The sequence below is a fragment of the Euprymna scolopes genome, chromosome 46 (assembly GCF_053919585.1).
Source record: "Euprymna scolopes isolate OS-2025 chromosome 46, ASM5391958v1, whole genome shotgun sequence".
NCBI lineage: Eukaryota > Metazoa > Mollusca > Cephalopoda > Sepiida > Sepiolidae > Euprymna > Euprymna scolopes.
The window spans coordinates 177,170,672-177,189,729 of NC_136527.1; the positions used below are offsets into that span (position 1 = coordinate 177,170,672).

General features: G+C 32.7%; 1 non-coding gene across 1 annotated transcript; it reads left to right on the forward strand.

The window, feature by feature from the left end:
• The first annotated feature begins 5,353 nt into the window (after positions 1-5,353).
• LOC145271633 (U1 spliceosomal RNA) lies at positions 5,354-5,516 on the forward strand. The gene has a single exon (XR_013866037.1). It is a non-coding gene; the product is annotated as a U1 spliceosomal RNA (small nuclear RNA).
• Positions 5,517-19,058: the final 13,542 nt, after the last annotated feature.

The window sequence follows — 19,058 nt, forward strand, 5'->3', positions numbered from 1 at the left end:
GCTGGTTTATACGAGTCAAAAGGTGCAAGGATGTTCGCCCAACATTTTTTTTTTTTTTATTCAATTTTCACCCCAAACAAGGCACAGTGCCACTTTGAAGCAGGGGGCTACTATTAGGGAATTAATTAGCGAGGTCATTATGAAGGGAGAAGAGTAGAAAGATGTTTGTTAACATTACACTTGAACTTGTGCATATCATTGCAGTTGGGAAAGCAGAATCCCGGAAGGGAGTTCCAAAGACCCGCAGTTCTGGGGAAGAAACTATTGGAGTAAAAGGCTTTCTTGCACCTAGGGATCTCCACTGTAAAGGGATGAGACTTAGTAGCTTGTCGGGTTTGTCGGGGGTAGTTACGTCGGGGAGGTAACAGTGTTTGCATTCACCATTAAAGTATTTGTAGAACAGGCAGAGGGATGCAACATCTCGTCGATGAGACAGAGGTTGAAGCCTAGATGACAGTTCAGGACCTATCAGGTTGGCGACTCTTTTTTGAACCCTGTCCAGGAGCGAGAGACAAGCATCAGATGCACCAGCCCAGATGTGACAACAGTACTCCATACATGGGCGAATGGTTGCCGTATAGAGGTATAGGATACTGGCAGGCGTAAGTAGTTTTCTAGCACGGTAGAGGGAGCCAACCTTCCTTGCAGCAGCCTTGGCAATGCTCTCAATGTATCTATTCCAGTTCATATTCCCTGTAAACGTTAGGCCGAGGAGTTTAAAAGAAGTACTTTCAGGCAATGTGTTCTTGGCTATTGCTATTGGTGGTAGAGAAGGTTTCTTGTAGTTATTGAAGGAAACAAGCTTAGTCTTAGCAGCATTGAATGAGACCAACCATTTTTGTCCCCATCCCACTACGGATTGGAGCTCATCCTCTAGTGTTTCTGCCATTTTCTTGGATATGTGTTCATTTGTTTTCCCCTCATATCTGTTATAGAGAGTGGTGTCATCGGCAAATATACCCATTTCCGAAACAATATTATCAGGGAGGTCGTTTATGAATATCAGGAACAATAGAGGTCCAAGGATAGACCCCTGAGGCACTCCCGCATTTATGTCATATTGTTTGGATGTACGTCCGTCGAGGACAACTTTGATTTTTCTATTACTTAAGAAGGATTTAATTACGTTATGAATTCTTCCAGTGATTCCATATGATCTAATTTTCCTTAGAAGACCATCGTGCCATACCCTGTCAAAAGCCTTAGATATATCAAGGGCCACCGCTCTACCCTCCCCTGTTTTATCCAATGAACGGTATATACGTTCAGAAACTACAGTTAAGATATCTGCTGTTGAACGGGCTTGCCTGAATCCAAATTGTTTGTCAGTCAGGAGTTTAGCAGCTGTTAGGTGCTGGACAAGGACTTGATTAACTAAGGACTCAAATATTTTGGCGAAAAGCGGGAGGAGGCTAATGGGGCGATAATTTAGTGGGTCAGTTCTTTCACCAGAATTCTTGAAGACTGGTACCACAGAGGCGGTTTTCCAGCAGTCGGGAAAACCAGCATCGCACTGGCATCTAAACTGATATACAATATTACTATTTTGGATGTAAGGCAAACTATCCTTGCGGAAAGACGGAAAAGCAGGTCTCGTAGTATATACCAAACGCAAGGTCACCGAATTGAAGCATTCATAAATACTTCTCCGAATCTGTTTGGAAATTCTATTACTCCCCTCCCCAATCCACGGTAATTTCAAATAAACCGGGCATTTCAAGGGTCCAAACTTTTTAGGGGATTTAAAATCCGCAACCTTTTTGAAAATATAGTCATCAATAAGGTCAACAGATTGTTCGCCTAACAGATTAGATGTTGAACTCGATAAGATCAGGGAAATATTCATCAATAATGGTTATCCTGTTGACCTTATTAATGACTGTATTATTTACCTTTTCTCCACGTTAAAAAACGACCCTGGTGTCTAACTGTCCCGTGGGGAGGCATAGTAAATAGGTACAATATTATTTAGATTGCTATCGATTTACTCCTGACGAGATGATAGCCGAAAGAGCTCTCGAGAAACTTCCGCCTAGTATTTTATTTAAAACTATATACAAATTCTGTACCTCTAAACATTTATATATATATATATATATATATATATATATATATATATATATATATATATATATATATATATATATATATTAAATGCCGAAAAAACAGTTTTTGCAGTCAGTTGTTTAACAATTCAACCAACTTCGAATCAAATTATTTTGTTTATGGTAAACATTAGGATTTTCACAGAAATCACGTAAATTTTACTTTAATAAACACATTTTTATTCACGAAATCAATATTGTCAGTGGATTGCAATAAAATTAAACCTTTTTTATGTTTGATATTATTTTAAGAACCAATATTTTTTTAGGCAGATTGCAAAAAAAAAATGTTGCAGATTATTTTAAAAGTTATTGAATGGGGATTTTTTAAAGCATAAAAATATAACTTAACTTTCATATTGTATCGTAATAAAAAATAAACTTATTTTAATATTCAAGATTATTTTAAAGTTGAATACTATTTTTGTAAAGTGAAAAAAATAAACTTCTTTTGATATTAAAGAGTGCTAGTGCACTTACTGATCCGCGTTATTTTTTAAAATCGTATTTCTAAGTTTAATTAAAGTTTTATATACTTTTTTATTCAAATGTAAGGTTAAAGTATAGAATAGGTACAAAACACCCTCCCCTCTGAATGTTAAGAATGTCTTTTTAAATAATAACGTTATTATTTCAGCAAGGATCAATAAGTGCATTGTACCTATTTAAGATTATTTTAAAGTTGTGGAATTATAATTTTTCAAAGTAAAAAAATAAACTTACCTTCCATTCCAGGAATTTAATACGAAAAAAAAAAATCTTTTTTCTTTTGTGTCCAACGCAGAAAATTTGTTTGTTAGGATTTCTTAATATAATCTTTAGTAAATTGATACAAATTTTGTTTTGTGTGTCCAATTCATTAAGCAATTAAATATATGAAAATATAAAAGAATAAAAAATAACAGACAAAAAACACGATTTAAACGTGAAATTATTATAAGAAGAAAAAAATCAACTGCTTCTGAACAAAGAACTTTTGTTCATCGTAAAACGGTGTAATCATTATTTTGTTCCTCGTGTAAAAGATTGAACATTTCATTATGATTTGGATTAGTCGAACTACTGTTTACATTCAAGATGAGAACAGTAATCCAAATAATCCAAATATAAAAAAATGCAAAACTTAATATTTCACATAAACAATTCAAAAAGGAAGGAATTGAACAAATAGCGAAGTCAATCAAATAACAAAAACTAGATTTGAACCAACAAGAAACAAAACAATAATCACATGATTACATTATGAAAATTGCGACTTATTTTTATCAGATTCGATTCCGTTAACTTTACGATGACCTAAACTTATAATTCCAGACTTAAACCTGATGTTTTACATGCAATCAACGACTAACGATGAAAGTGTAGTAGCTGTTTCTAGTTTGTTTGTGCATTTCAGCCAGGTGTCGCATTGTCACCATTCTGGCTTTACTTTTCATGTTTTGCGCCCTCCCATGTATTACCTTCTCCTTTGATAGAGAAGTAACGCAATGTTGTAAAATGTCCCCACATATATATAAATATATATAAAGTCCCCATATATATATATATATATATATATATATATATATATATATATATATATATATGTGTGTGTGTGTGTGTGTGTGTGTGTGTGTGTGTGTGTGTGTGTGTGTGTGTGTGTGTACATAAAAATGTGTGTGGCGTGGCGTACTGAGAAAAATATTTTTTTCTCAAAAATAAACGTGAATGAAATGTATTTGTACAAAAATCTGTAAACATGATTCTAGTGTATAAAATAATTACACATAAAAATTTGGTTATTTTTTATTTGTTTGTTTGTGAAAGATCGTTACGTTAGCAAATTAGCAAAATAAAAACGTTGGTGTTTTTTTGTTTTTTTCTCGTAATTACATTAAAATTGATAAACTAAATCTGTTTTTCTTCTGTCGTCACAAATATAACTTTTAAACGTATATTTTATATCATTTACATTAATTATCAGCGTTGTTTGCCTAAAATAACTGTTATAGTAAAGCCAGGAACTATGCTATATTATCGATTACCTCGACGACGACGACGATGGCGACGACGCAAATTATCCTATGAGATTATGGAAAAAAATATAGCGTCTAACTCTTTAGATCATAATTTTTAATTTATTTTTGTTTCATCCGTGCTTTGATATGATTAATGGGTGCTTGTACAGTTTAATCAAGAAATCAAAAAATAAAAATATTAAAAAAATATATTGTATGTACTCGTTATGGATTAAAGTTTTCATGAAAAAAGAAATCACTTGATTTAATCCAGCAGTTATTTTTTATTTTTTTTACCAAGGAAAATCAAATTTTAATGAGATCGATCACGTAACGGCCATCTTTTTTTCGCTTAGGAGAAGGGGCCGTCAGGGGAAGATAACTCCAATCACCGCTTAAAGTTTGTCAAATTTTGACAAAATTATTTTGTTTTGAAACATGAGTAGAAAAATATTTACATAAATATTTTTATACTTATTTCACAGAATTTCTTTGTCCTTTTTAAATCTTTTTTTCATTTTGTCCTTTGTATAAAGCCTGCCCTCCTCGTGTCCCTAAATAGCCAAATAGCGATGATAGATCGATTACAATAAAATTTGATTTCTTCTGTAAGAAAAAGTACTTGATCAAATTAAGTTACTTTTTTTCGGAGAATTTCATTCCATAACGCGTACGTACAATATAACTCGTTTTTTTTTTTTTTAAATATTTTTATTTTTTTTATGTCTTGATTAAACTGTACAAGTGCCAATTAATGAAATACAAAGCTGTTTGATTTAATTACGTAAATATGTTTTTGGTTTAGTGCTTTGGTTTGAATTCTAAAAGTTTTCATTCGTTTGTATTTGTTCTCATTGAAAAGATTATGAATTTATGTTGTTCACATGTAAACGCCCTTGACATTGAATATTACAGTAAAATGTAAATTTTGTTAAGAATTGAGGTATTTTGTAAAAATATTGGTACGTTTAAATGATAGTAAATTATTTGTTATAGATTATTGTTATTAGTGAATGAAATCTTGTGATATACTGATATTGGTGAGACTTATCTGGAGGTATTTTAGTTTTTTATTGGTGTTTGTCGGTGGCAAGTATAGAAGTGTGATATAAAAACAGTGGAAGGCACCACATAAAATTATACTTACCTTACGTAAATAAGGCCCGGTTCCCTTTTCCCTCCCTCCTCCCTCTCTATCCACATTAAAAAACGGCTTTGTGCCTAATTTGCTCAGTGGGGAAGCAAATAAATAGCCTTACCTTACGTAGGAGTAACGGTGATCATTAAGGCCGTTCCCCCAGAGCGAGGCCCATCCATTGCACTGCGGTTGGGTTGACCTTTGCGATTGTCCCAAATGTGGACGACTCGGACGTGCTATTTTTAAGTGTGGGATCTGCGTACGGGCTTACCCTGATAATACAATAAAAATCAGAAATCCTTTCCTATTCCTTCCAAGTACCTCTCACTCGTAGGTCTGTACTCCCTCCGCTTAATCACACTTAATCTCTAAATTTCTTACCAACCAAACACACGTGTTCCAATCTTATTCTTACACATCCATGCACAACACAGCATGACATGGTGGCAAGCGGTATTATCATACAACACACAATCTTATGACGTCACAGACAATTAAAAAACAAAGGTAAAACAGCGAGTAAGAAAAAGCAAAAAAAAAAAAAAACGATTTTTTTTAATCTCTCGCTGAACGAATTTTTTTTCTAGCCTCCAACGCCACACAAATTATCTTTTTTTTTACACAGTGATCACTCTTATCAAGGCCCGGAAGCCACTCAGGGATAAGGGTTATTGCAAGTACATTACGTTAGTGTGGAGATTTGATGAAGTGTTTACTTAAGGGGGCGGTTCATTAGGAATTTGTTAACGTTGGACTTGAAGACATCCAAGTTGTAATCCGGTGGGAAGCAGGCAGACGTAACAGAGTTCCACAGGCGTGCAGTTCTAAGAAAGAAGCTTTGTTCATGGAATCCACGTTTTGATTTAGGCACAGTTATAGAGTGGGGGAAATTTTTCACAGTGGATTCAGCTAGACGGGTGTTTTTTGTAAAAGATTGGCGAGGGGGGGACCAGAGATCGGAGTTCAGACGAGCACCTGCCATGGAAATAACGATAAAACAAGGATAGGCTCGCAACGTCTCTTCTGTGGGAGAGAGGTTGCAGGGTAGAGAAAAGGGCATCGCCCACTAAGCCACGAAGTCTATTTTGTACTCTGTCATGGCAGGATAGGCTGATGATGCGAACTCAGGTTTATTGTCGCTGATCGCAATTTGTGGAAAACAAAATTTTGCGAAAGTGTTTTTATTTTCTTGATTACTATGCGTGATTTACAGTCATCATCTCTGGCTCTTTCATACTCTCTCTATTTTCTCTCTCTCTCTCTCTCTGTCTCTATTAGATAGTAGATCGAGAGAGAGAGGGAGAGGGTGGGAGTAGGTCAGAGAGATATTTTTGTAGTTAATCCACGTTGCAGGAAGTGACGTTTCATCTAACCGGATGTCATGTGATGCTACGTGGCAAGGTTGGTGAAACGTTGAGTCTCTCAGAAAATGCCGAGCCGAGCAGAAGTCTAAAATGGTTCTCTCCTATGTAAGGGGGGAGATGCGCGCCCTAGACGTGGGACGTGGTAGATACCCACAGTGGAGACCATCGATGGCGGCATCTGCAGATCATGCCTGGGAGAATAAAAGGTTGAAAACCCAACATCTGTCTTCATCTTGTGTATTCCGGCGAAAACAGCAAGAGAGCTCCACCCATATGAAGACTCTCCCAGAGCAGCGGAACCAGGTATGAATCTTCTTTAATTCAAACACATAGATACACAACAAGCGTCCTAACACTAGACAAACGGTTTAAGGGATCTTGGGTCCCGTTCTCTCGTCTCTTAACACTCGTAATCTCTCTCTCTTTAATCGTCGTAACCTTCTTCTCTTCATTAGTAAAATGGACACGTCATCACCAGGGTACCAGTATCCCTCAAGTAAAGTGTCCAAGTCAAATCCTCTTCTTCTCCCTCCCTTATGTAACAGATATCAAAGTATCTCGTTGTGTAGTCTATTATTACTACATATGCTTTATTGTATAAATAAAATATGTCTGTCGCTACTTTCGTTTATGGTGTTACTGGTATTTCATGGTGCATTAGAGATTCTGACGGTTGTTGCTTTCTATGATTTAAACAGTGTGTGTATGTGTGCCTATCATTTCTGTTATCTGATGATTTATGTTGATCCAATATATGACTTTCTTTGCTCGTGCAATGAATTTCTCTATTTCTAAGTGTCCCGTATGGATCTTTTGTAGGGCTTCTTTTCTTAAAGAGGTGGGGACCATTATTCGTGTACCTTTTAGTGCTAGTCCTTTGCAAACCGATATTTCATCCCGAACTGGCATATACGGCGCTATTTTGAGTGGTACCGCGTTATTTTCTGGCCGACTTGACGTTGCATATTTTATACGCATCTCGATGGACGTCAAGTTTTTGGTCGTATTGTTTTAGAATCGTATGGATATATTTGTCCATCACCATACCAGGTATCTCTTGTGTGCTGTCCGATATATATGCACGCGATAATGAATATGAATTTATATAGGTAATTTGTCAGTCCCAAAAAATCGTTGTATGTCTTTTTTTATTTTCGGGAAGAGGCATGTCTATGATAGCTTGTATTTTGGAGAGGTTTATTCCTCATGAGTGATAAGATGGCCTAAGTACATATAGATCAACTGCTTTCAGAAGCCCACAGTATTAATGCTGAAGTCCTTCTGGGGTCCATCCTAGGCCCAACTCTCTTCCTGATCTACATTAATGATCTCCCAAAACACATACTTAAATCATTCGTTGACATCTATGCTGACGACACGACCATCTATGGCAACACATCAAAGGTCGTAAATGACAAAGTTCTCTCTGATTCTCTCTCCTCTGATCTTGAGCGCGTGGTACAATGGGTGAAAAGATGGCTGGTTACTTTTAATGCATCTCAACCCAAGCTCCTATCTTTACATCATCAATGCTCTGCCCTATCTGACATCAATTGAAATGGATGGCTTTCATCTTGGGAAGGCTTTATGTTCTGACAAGCTTCTGGGATTGACCTTTACTCCTGATCTGAAATGGAACACGTACATCGTCTGTTGTCAAGTTCGCTGGGAAAATGGTGGGATCCTTTTATCGCTCCAGTAGATATCTCACTGCTGATGCAATTCTCTATCTATATAAAAGCCAAGTACGTCCAAGGATGGAGATCTGCTGCCACATCTGGGCAGGAGCTGCTAAACACAGCTTATGCTGCCTTGATAGAGTACAAAATAGATTTCGTAGCCTAGTGGGGGTGCCCCTTTCTCTTCCCTGCAACCTCTATCGCATAGAAGAGACGTTGCGAGCCTGTCTTTGTTTTATCGATACTTCCGTGACAGGAGCTCGTCTGAGCTCCAATCTCTGGTCCTCCTTCGCCAATCTTTCACGAAAAACACCCGTCCACCTTAAACCACTGTCAAAAATTTTCCCCACTCTTTATCTCTGCATAAATCAAAACACAGATTCCATGAACAAAGTTTCTTTCTTAGAAGTCCACGCCTGTGGAACTTTCTTTCGTTTGCCTGTTTTCTACCTGACTACAACTTAGATGTCTTCAAGTCCAATATAAATAAATTCCTGATAAACCGCCCCTTTAAGTAAGACATTTGATCAAATCTCCATTACTAACGATTAATACGATATTATCCCATTGATTAATGTATGCGCAATAGCCTTTAATTACCAAGTGGCTTCCGGGCCTTGATAAGTGGTGACTACCATGTAAAAAAGAAGAATTAAATTATAAATTTCAAACAATCGGTTTTTGAATCGAAAATTAGAGACATTTTTTCGATTCCGATACCTCAAAAAGTTCCGACTTTTTTACAACATTTTCGTTATAAAATTTCAAATTTTTTTGTTAGCTTTTATTTATTTGTATTTTTTTTTTTAATTCTATTTTATCCTTACAAACTGCCGCCACCTGGTATGTGCCGTTCGTAAAATAGGGAAATATGTTTCCGATTCCAATACGTCCAAAAGTTTCGATTTTTTTAAAAAACTTTTCAGTATAAAATTTCAGATATTTTGTTAGCTTTTATTTTTATTTTTTTTTTATTTTCTATCTTTACGCCCCTCAAAATGCGGCGCCCCCTGACATGGGCTGCTCGTAAAATAGGGACACATTTTTCTGCTTTCGATACCTCCTAAAGTTCTGAGTTTTTACAACCTTTTCGGTAAAAAAAATCTGATTTTTTGTTAGCTTTTTTAAATTTTTTCTATTGCCTATTTTAACTTCTTAACAATAAAATGCCGCCCCTGACGTGTACCGCTTGTAAAATAGGGACACATTTTTCTGATGTCGATATCTCTACAAGTCCCGATGTTTTACAACCTTTTCGGCATAAAATTTCAGATTTTTTCTTAGCTTTCATTTATTTTTATTTTTTCGTTTTACCCTCTCAAAATTGTATCCTCTTGAACGTCTCGCCCGGGGCGGACCGATCCCCGCCCCGCCATTGATACGCCACTGTGTGAACTACATAATCCCTGACCTGAACAGAGGACTCTAGACTTTACCGTGAAAGTGAAACACCCTAAGATACAAAGTTTACATCTGCCGTACGGAAATGAAAGCTTCCAATGATTGACTTGCATTGAATGACAACTTTTGATACTGGACATAGAATGGTAAAATGATAATCTGATAAAAATAACGAAATACAGTTTACGGGTTTAGAAAGTTTACATCTGCACATTTTACACGTGTCATAAACTTGTTCATGTTTCACAAAGATACAACTGAGAAATTTTAATAATCATTTCTATACTGAATTTTCAAATGTAATGTTTATTTATATGTGACTTTCAATTTTGAATGAATAAAAGAACACAAATATATTTAAAGAAATAATTTTATTTCCAATCTTTTAATTAAAATAAAAGAAACAGTTGAAAATCTAATTAAAAATTGGGAATGAAAAATATATAAAATGTTCGAAGCATTTAATGAGTCAGACGTTGGTAAAAATGTATAATTTTATTTCCAATCTGTTAATTAATTAAAGAAAAGAAACTGTTAAAATCATAATTAAAAATTGGGAATGAAAAATATATAAAACAAAAGAAAGTGTGGATTATAGAGTGAAGAGTTCATGAATAGGCGAAGTGGAACAATTTTCTCACCGAAACCTTGATTAGTAAATGGTTCGGGAAATACTATTCTACGTGTCCCTATAAAAAGGATTGGATAATTGTTGTGAGCTTTAGACGAAACCTAATCTTCTGATGTATCGTTAGAAGTGAACTTGGCCCTCCGTTGATTTATTAAATTAAAGAAATAATTGAAAATCTAATAAAAAAGAAATTGATTTTTTGCAATAGAAATTATTGATGTTGCTTATAATATGCGTCCAGTTTTTTTGCATCTTGAAATTATTGGTGTTGGTTATCATATGCGTCCAGTTTTTTGCATCTTGAAATTATTGGTGTTGCTTGTCATATATGCCCAGTTTTTTGCATCTTGAAATTATTGGTGTTGCTTGTCATATGCGTCCAGTTTTTTTGCATTTTGAAATTATTGGTGTTGCTTGTCATATGCGTCCGGTTTTTTGCATCTTGAAATTATTGGTGTTACTTGTCATATACATCCGAGAAATACTATATACTATTCGACATGCCTCTATAAAAAGGACTGAATCATTGTTGTGAGCTTTAGAAGAAACCCATGATGCCTAGTTGGAAGTGGACTTTGCCGTCCGGTGATTACTTAAAGTAAAGAAACAATTGAAAATCTAATAAATAAAAAAGAAATTGATTTTTTGCAATAGAAATGATTGGTGTTGGTCGTCATATGCGCCCAGTTTTATTTTTCATCTTTAAAATTATTGGTATTTTTTTTTGTATCGATTATTCAAAGCATGCCCTGTTTAATAATGGCCATGCATTATTCGGCTCGCTAAAAAAAAATTGTTAATTTATTTATCAAAGATTTTAAAATGGCTTTTTTCGTATAAATATTTTTTTTTTTTGCTTAACTTAAATTGATTAGTTTACTTAACATATTCACCGAATATCACACTTAAAAACTCAAAAGCGGGATAATTAAATACAATCGAAGTTCTGATATTCAGACGTCAAAATAAGGTAGGCAAACAATTCTTTTTTTAATCTACACAGTTTTGTTCAGTTTCAGATGATTACTTTAATCATATTTAGAACCTCCTCAAAACAAGGGGGGTTGTAAGCAATATATATATATATATATATATATATATATATATATATATATATATATATATATATATCGTTTATGAAAAATAAGTACACTGTTATAAAGTTCATTCCTCTCTTAATAATCGCTGAAAATTTCGTATTGATTGTATAATTATCTGATTTTTGTTAGATTTAAAAAAAACGGTCCGTCAAAAAGTACTTACCTACACCCCCACCCCGTTTTAGCGGGGCCTACATTAGACGAATGAAAGACATTGTGCACTTTTTGACTTGATGGCAACACCTTGTCAAAAAAATGGTTAAGAAAACACTTAGTACAGATAATACTAGTTTTTTTTTTAGATAGAAGTTCAGGTTTTATTTAATTTTCACTTCATCAATTATTTATTATTAGTACAGAATAATTCCACATGTTAAACATGGGTTTCTAAATAATAACCTTATTATTTCAGCACGTTCCGTATTGTGCATGAGTACGAAAAACTAAAATTGCACCGGTTTTATTTTCACGATATTTTGTTTTTCTTGTTTTGTTTAATTTAATGTTTTTTCTAGTTTAAATCGATTAATAATATACCGGTTTGATTTTCACAAATAAATTGGAAAAAAATCAGAGAAGCAAACGAATAATTAAGGTAAAAAATCTATGAAGAAATGTTACCATAATCAATAAAATTTAATTTAGTATCTATTTGGCGTAATTTTTTTAAGTAGTATTAAATACATTTTTTAAAATCTCAAACATTCGGTTTTTACGAGCATTTTTGCAAACAAGATGGCGGCCAACAGTTTCTTCATGGAAAACAAACCCGCCGCCATTTAAAACTAATTTAAAATACAAAAATAAATGAAGTAACTTTTGGGTTTGTATTATTGTACACACAGATTCGAAAAAGTTGTCAAAAAACAAATATATAACAAATAAATGTTATCAAAGGCAAAATAAGTTACTTTTCTACCAAACTCGATATATTTTCGTGTTTTTATTCAATGTAACATGTTTATTCAGCTCGAAAACAATACAGTGTTTACCGATGTATTAGAACATTCAAGATGGCGTCTTATTCTCTCTTTAACACGGTAAGTGTGGGAAAAGATGTTATAAATAAAAACCCGGATAAAATACTGTTAAAAACTCGCTCAATATATGTTACCGTGACATAGGTTGACATATATTCGGCGGGGTTTTAATAGTATTTTGTATAGTTTTTTTTTATTTATAACACCTTTTTCCAAACTTACCGTGTTAAAGAGGATGTGAGACGCCATCTTGAATTTTCGAATACATCGGTAAACACTGTATGTTTTTCGAGCAGAATAAACATGTTACATTGAATAAAAACACGAAAAATATATCCAGTTTGGTAGAAAAGTAACTTATCTTGCCTTTGATAACATTTATTTGTTATATATTTGTTTTTTGACAACTTTTTCGAATCTATGTGTACAGTAATACAAACCCTAACTTTTATTTATTGTATATTTAATTTCTGGTCCCTTTTTTTTGTTTGTTGGATTCTGTTAAATGCCTATATCTTATAATAGTAAATTCCTTCTACAAATTCACGTACATACTTTTAAAAGAGCAGGTTTAAAATAACAGATATTTAAATGACATAACAGTTGGCAGCCATTTGGAGTGGAAAACTACACATTTACTATTTATCGGATGTGTGTGTGTGTGTTTTATAAGAATGTATTAAAAATAACCTTACTAAAATGCATGAAATTACGAAAAGTTAAGGAATAAAATAAAAAACATATCAAGAAACAAACTTACCTGTTAATATAGGAAATCCAATACGAAACAAATTGCTTCCAATTATTTTGTCCCAAACCGATAATTTTGTTCGTTGTAATTTCTTTAGTAAATTGTAAATTTTCGATTTTGTATGTCCAATTCGTTAAAAAATTAAACTGAAAATTGAAAAGTAATTAAAAGATACAAACACACAATTTATACGTGATTTTTTTTAAATATAAAAAAATAAAAAAATATTAAAATATTAAAAGATTTTAAAAAATGATAAACGGTTAAAATGAAACGTTAAATGTTCGTTAATTACGTGTTTTCCGATGATGTTTGGGACGTATTGACAATTCATAAGACGGAAATAATTCAACATTAAAAGACGAATAAAACAAACACATCTTTGCTAAACGTAACTTTTATGTTTTCGGCCAATAAAGACTCCGTCGCATAATTTGCATTTGTATTGGTTGTCGCCAGAAAACAACCGAAATAACTAGAAAAAAATTCAATATTTCTATTTCAGGTTTTGAATTGGTTTCTTAATAAAAACCGTTATTTTAATTTACAAATTTAACAAATATTTTTTTCAATTTATATAATAGTAAAATTATTACTAAATACACATATTTTTATAAAAACATATTGTTCCGCATTAAAAACTTATAATTGACTATTTTTTATACACATTATATTTATGCCGCATAAGAGAGTATATCCGTGAATAAATTGTTTGCAATACGACGGCGCCATTAATTTGTATAAAGAACTTGCAGCGTGACCCGACGTTGCCCTGGATTAAATTATGATCAACAAATGTTTCACACTCCCATATATTTATTGTCATCGAAATCGATGAAATTTACGATTTTCAATCAAATCGATTGATTGCATGCTCTAATTGGAGAACTATCGCGATGCACCAGGAGGAAGCTTCACATGCCCATCGCAGTGACTTTCACAATAAAGTGTAATCTACATTGCACTGTAGAGAACCTACTGTTGATTTTATCAAATAATTTGCATGTATAATGGCTTGCATTTAAGTTTAAAATGCGAAAGTCAAGTATCATACTTCAGTTGTGATCCAAACAGAAACATTAATTTCGAACGCGCCTCTGTCATATCAAAGAACGATCCAGTCGTTTTCGAATCCAAATAGAACGAACTCACAGGAGAGATAGAATTATTTTTTATTCGGTACTTATTCAGAATACGTGTAGGGAACTAGGACATATAAAAACCCCAATCCCGTTACAAAAGAATAATGAAACGAATTGAAGGAAACAAAGACTCAATTAATGGATAAGATAAACGTTGTTTATTTGCTGTTGAAAGAAATGAACGTTTTAGTTATAACATGTCCGCGCGTATGTAACCAATGTTCGTTGCAGGACTGGTGTTGTAGCAAGAAAAGGAAATGTGTTTTCATCTCAAGTTCTGGTCACTATTGTTTGTTCGCGCGTGGGAAGAGAAATAAATGTTGTAGGAAAATTGAGAATTGTAGTCCAGCGTGTAGACAAAGAGGATATAAGAGTTGTCATCAGTTAGTAGTCAGCTACGCGAAGGTGTTCTTAGTGACCAGTAGTAGATGGAGAGAGAAAGAGGGAGAATGTATACATACAGTCATTAGCTCGTGCCCCATATAGTAGGAAGTGAAGTGGGCATGAGGTACGCGCGTGCGCGGAAACGGCGGCGGCTTGTTAGCCCAACCTCTCTCGTTGAGAGTTGGTCCGAAAAAGAGTTAGAAACAGTTTGTCTCCTTGTTTTATACTCGTTTCCAGAGTGTATTTTGCGCATGTGTATTTCCTTAGAAAACGGAAGTGACGTCGTCCATGTGTGCGTTCGTGTTCGCGTGTGTGAGCACATGTGTATACGTGAGCGTGTGTGTATATACACGTGAATGTGAGTGTATGTACGCGAACGTGAATATGTGTACATGTGTGGACGTGGGCGCGTATGTTTGTGTGTGCGTATGTATATGACAGCTTGAAATATGAATGTGTGTTTTGTGTGAGACTTGAAAAAGGCTCGTGCATACGGACCATACTAGTTTTAGTTAGGATTTTCAAGTGAAATTCAATCGTTATCTTTTGTTTATTAATTTTGTAGGGAAGAATACAAAATAAGTAAAACTTGTCTCACTCAGATTAAGGAAGACGTTTTGTAAGGTTTTATTTAATGAAACGATAATTTTTTAATATCTGGTTTTAAAAACAGTATTTTTTTCATGTTAAACATTTACAATTTATTGTTTATAGCATAATCTTAAATTAAGGTTTTAATGTAAATATTAACACAATGATTATTTTAAAATGATAATGGTGTATCGAATATCCCCCCCCCCAAAAAAAAAGCAAATTAAAAAATATTTTTTTAAAACAACGGCGTCATGAGAATTCTGGAAAAAAAAAAGATTCTCTCATATTTTGCTGTCCTCGACTAATAATTATTTTACAGGGGATAATAATAATAATAATAATAATAATAATAATAATAATAATAATAATAATAATAATAATAATACGCGCGACACCCCTAACACGAAATTTCGAATAAAATATAAAAAAAAAACTCGTAATTTCTCTTTTAAAAGTGGGTTGTTTATTTTCGTTATGGATTATACTTCCAAAATAAACTATTAAAGTTGTTTTAAAAGTAATGGAAATATATATATATATATATATATATATATATATATATATATATATATATATATATATATATATATATATATTAAAAAGTAATGAATTTTACGAACTCAAGATTTTTCAATTTTTAAACTTTAAAAATCTATCAAAATTTTTCTATTGATTCTATTTTTACGAGATTTTCAGGGTCAATGTAAAATTTTATGCTCTTTCCAACAAATAGAATATAATATTTTAGACAAACGTTTTTTTTATTAACGCCCCCCCCCACATTTTCAAGTGTCACTTAAAAAGTAAATACTTAATTTACTCACCAAAGTTTTATATATAACAAATTGAAGAGAAAAGGTCAATAAATAATATATTCAAATTTAAAATAAAAAAGTAGTGTTTTTTTAAAAGAAATTTACCTGTAAAGTTCGAAGTTTAAAACCTTTTTTTTTTAAACCACATTTTGTTTTTTTCTTTTGTTTTTGTTTTTAATGAAACCTGGGTCCTTGCTCTATTAATTGAAAAAAAAATTAGGACTTGAATGAAATTTTTGAGTAGTTTAAAGCTTGGAAAGACAGGGGGGTCGAATAATTCACGCCTCTTGTTTTGAAATGTCTATTAAATTACTACCAATTACTAATTAATATACTCACCAAAGTGTTATATATCATAAATTGAAGAGAAAAGGTCAATAAATATTGGTGAAAGTGCACTGGGGGACCACCCGAAGACGATCAATGCACAGTTGCCGCACTGGTTGTTCAATCTACAAAGGGTGTTTATTCCGAAAGCCGTTCTTAATATGGGGAGGTTGGGAGTGTTTATTCCGAAAGGCATTTTCTCATTTTCAACCTCCTCGTAGTCAACTTTTTAAAGCTAAATCTTCGGGTGGTCCCCCAGTGCACTTTCACCTAAATAATATATTCAAATTCAAAACAAACAAGTAGTGTTTTTAACAAATTTACCTGTAAAGTTTGAAGTTTAAAACCTTTTTTTTTTTAAACACGTTGTCTGTTTTTTTTTTGTTTTTTTTTAATGAAACCTTGGTCCTTGCTCTTTTAATTGAAAAAAAATTAGGGTTTGAATTACATTTTTCGAGGAGTTATAAGCTTGGAAATGCGGGGTGGAATAATTCACTATTTTTCACGAAATTTTTGACACACCTATGAGGAGCAAATACCTATAAGGAGCAAATACCTTAAGGGAAGCGGAGCATCCCTTAAGGAACTTGCTCCTCATTGCACAGAGTTAGTGATGAAAGAAACTCCAATTTCCTTCTATTGTGTAATGTGTGTAATGTTGTGTTGTTTATGATCCACTTGAATTGTGTATAATTCCTATTTACAATGCCTCCTCACTAACAGAGAACAAGAAATTGAAGTGTAGCATCTGAAGAACGTGCAGCACTATTCGACTTGTTGGCAACTCGTTGTCACAAATACAAATGGTTAAAAGAAAACACTTAATAGTTTTTTTTTTGTTTTTTTTTTAGATAGTTAAGGTTTTATTTAGGTACTTGTACAGTTTATTCAAGACATTAAACAATAAAAATATCGAAAAAGGTTATAATATACGTATCCGTTTGGGACTGAAGATCTCCGAAAAAATATTTCACTTAATTTGATCAAGTAGGTTTCTTTCTTTTTTTTTAAGCGGAAAATCGCGTTTTCATGGCAGTGCGTTGGAGGTAGGCATCTTTGAAATTTTTTGAACAAACCGCGGGGAGATAACTAAGTTTAAACCGCCGACCCCCTCCCCACTTTAATACTTGCTTTTCTTCCTGAAAAATCGAATCTTTTGATCGGTATCATAACAAATTGTTTTTTTGCTGTAAAAAAAAAAAAAAAAAAAAACAACAACAACTTGCTAAAATTAAGTGATTTTTTTCGGAGATCTTCATTCCATAACGGATACGTACAATATAACCTTTTTTTCCGATATTTTCATTTTTTAATGTCTTGATTAAACTGTACAAGTACCTTTATTTAATGTTCACTGCATCCATTGTTTATTAACTTGTTAGCTGAAAGCACTGATTAACTCCACATATTAAGAATGGGTTTCTAAATAATAACGTTATTACTTCAGCACGTTCCGTATTGTGCTTGAGTACGAAAAACTAAAATTGCACCGGATTTATTTAAAAAAATTTTTTTTTTTTTTTTCACAAATGAATTGAAGAGATAATCAGCGAAACAAATAATTAATGGAAAAAAATCAATGAATGAATGTTACCATAATCAATAAAATTTACTTTAGTATCTATCTGGCTTAAAAATTTTTTTTTTTTTTTTCACAAATGAATTGAAGAGATAATCAGCGAAACAAATAATTAATGGAAAAAAATCAATGAATGAATGTTACCATAATCAATAAAATTTACTTTAGTATCTATCTGGTTTAAAAAATTTTTTTTTTTTTTTCACAAATGAATTGAAGAGATAATCAGCGAAACAAATAATTAATGGAAAAAAATCAATGAATGAATGTTACCATAATCAATAAAATTTACTTTAGTATCTATCTGGCTTAAAAAATTTTTTTTTTTTTTTTCACAAATGAATTGAAGAGATAATCAGCGAAACAAATAATTAATGGAAAAAAAATCAATGAATGAATGTTACCATAATCAATAAAATTTACTTTAGTATCTATCTGGCTTAAAAATTTTTTTTTAAGTATTATTAAATGTTTTTGTTTGGGTTTTTTAATCTCAAATAATCGGTTTTTACAAGCGGTTTTGCAAACAAGATGGCGGCCAACAGTTTTCTTCATGGAAAACAAACCTGTCGCCATTTAAACTAATTTAAAATACAAAAATAAATGACGTATACAATACATTTTATTTATTGTATATTTAATTTCTGACCGTTTTTTTTTTTTTTCGTTTGTTGGATTCTGTTAAATGCCAAGATTTTCTTATAGTAAATTCCTTTCTACACAATTTTAAAAGAACAGGTTTAAAATAGCAAATGTTTAAATGACATAACAATCGGCAGCAATTTGGAGTGGAAAACTACACATTTACTATTCATATTTACTTAATAAAAACCGGCATCTGGCAATGGGATATCTATGGGGGTTTTCTTTTTATACATAGGAATGCAATAAAAATAAACGTTAAAAATTCACCAATTATGAAATGCTAAGAAATAAAATAAAAATATCGAGAAACAAACTTACCTGTCAATTTTGGAAATCCAATACGAAACAAATTGCTTCCAATTATTGTGTTCCAAACTGATAATTTTGTTTGTTGTAATTTCTTTAGTAACTTTTTTAAATTTCGAT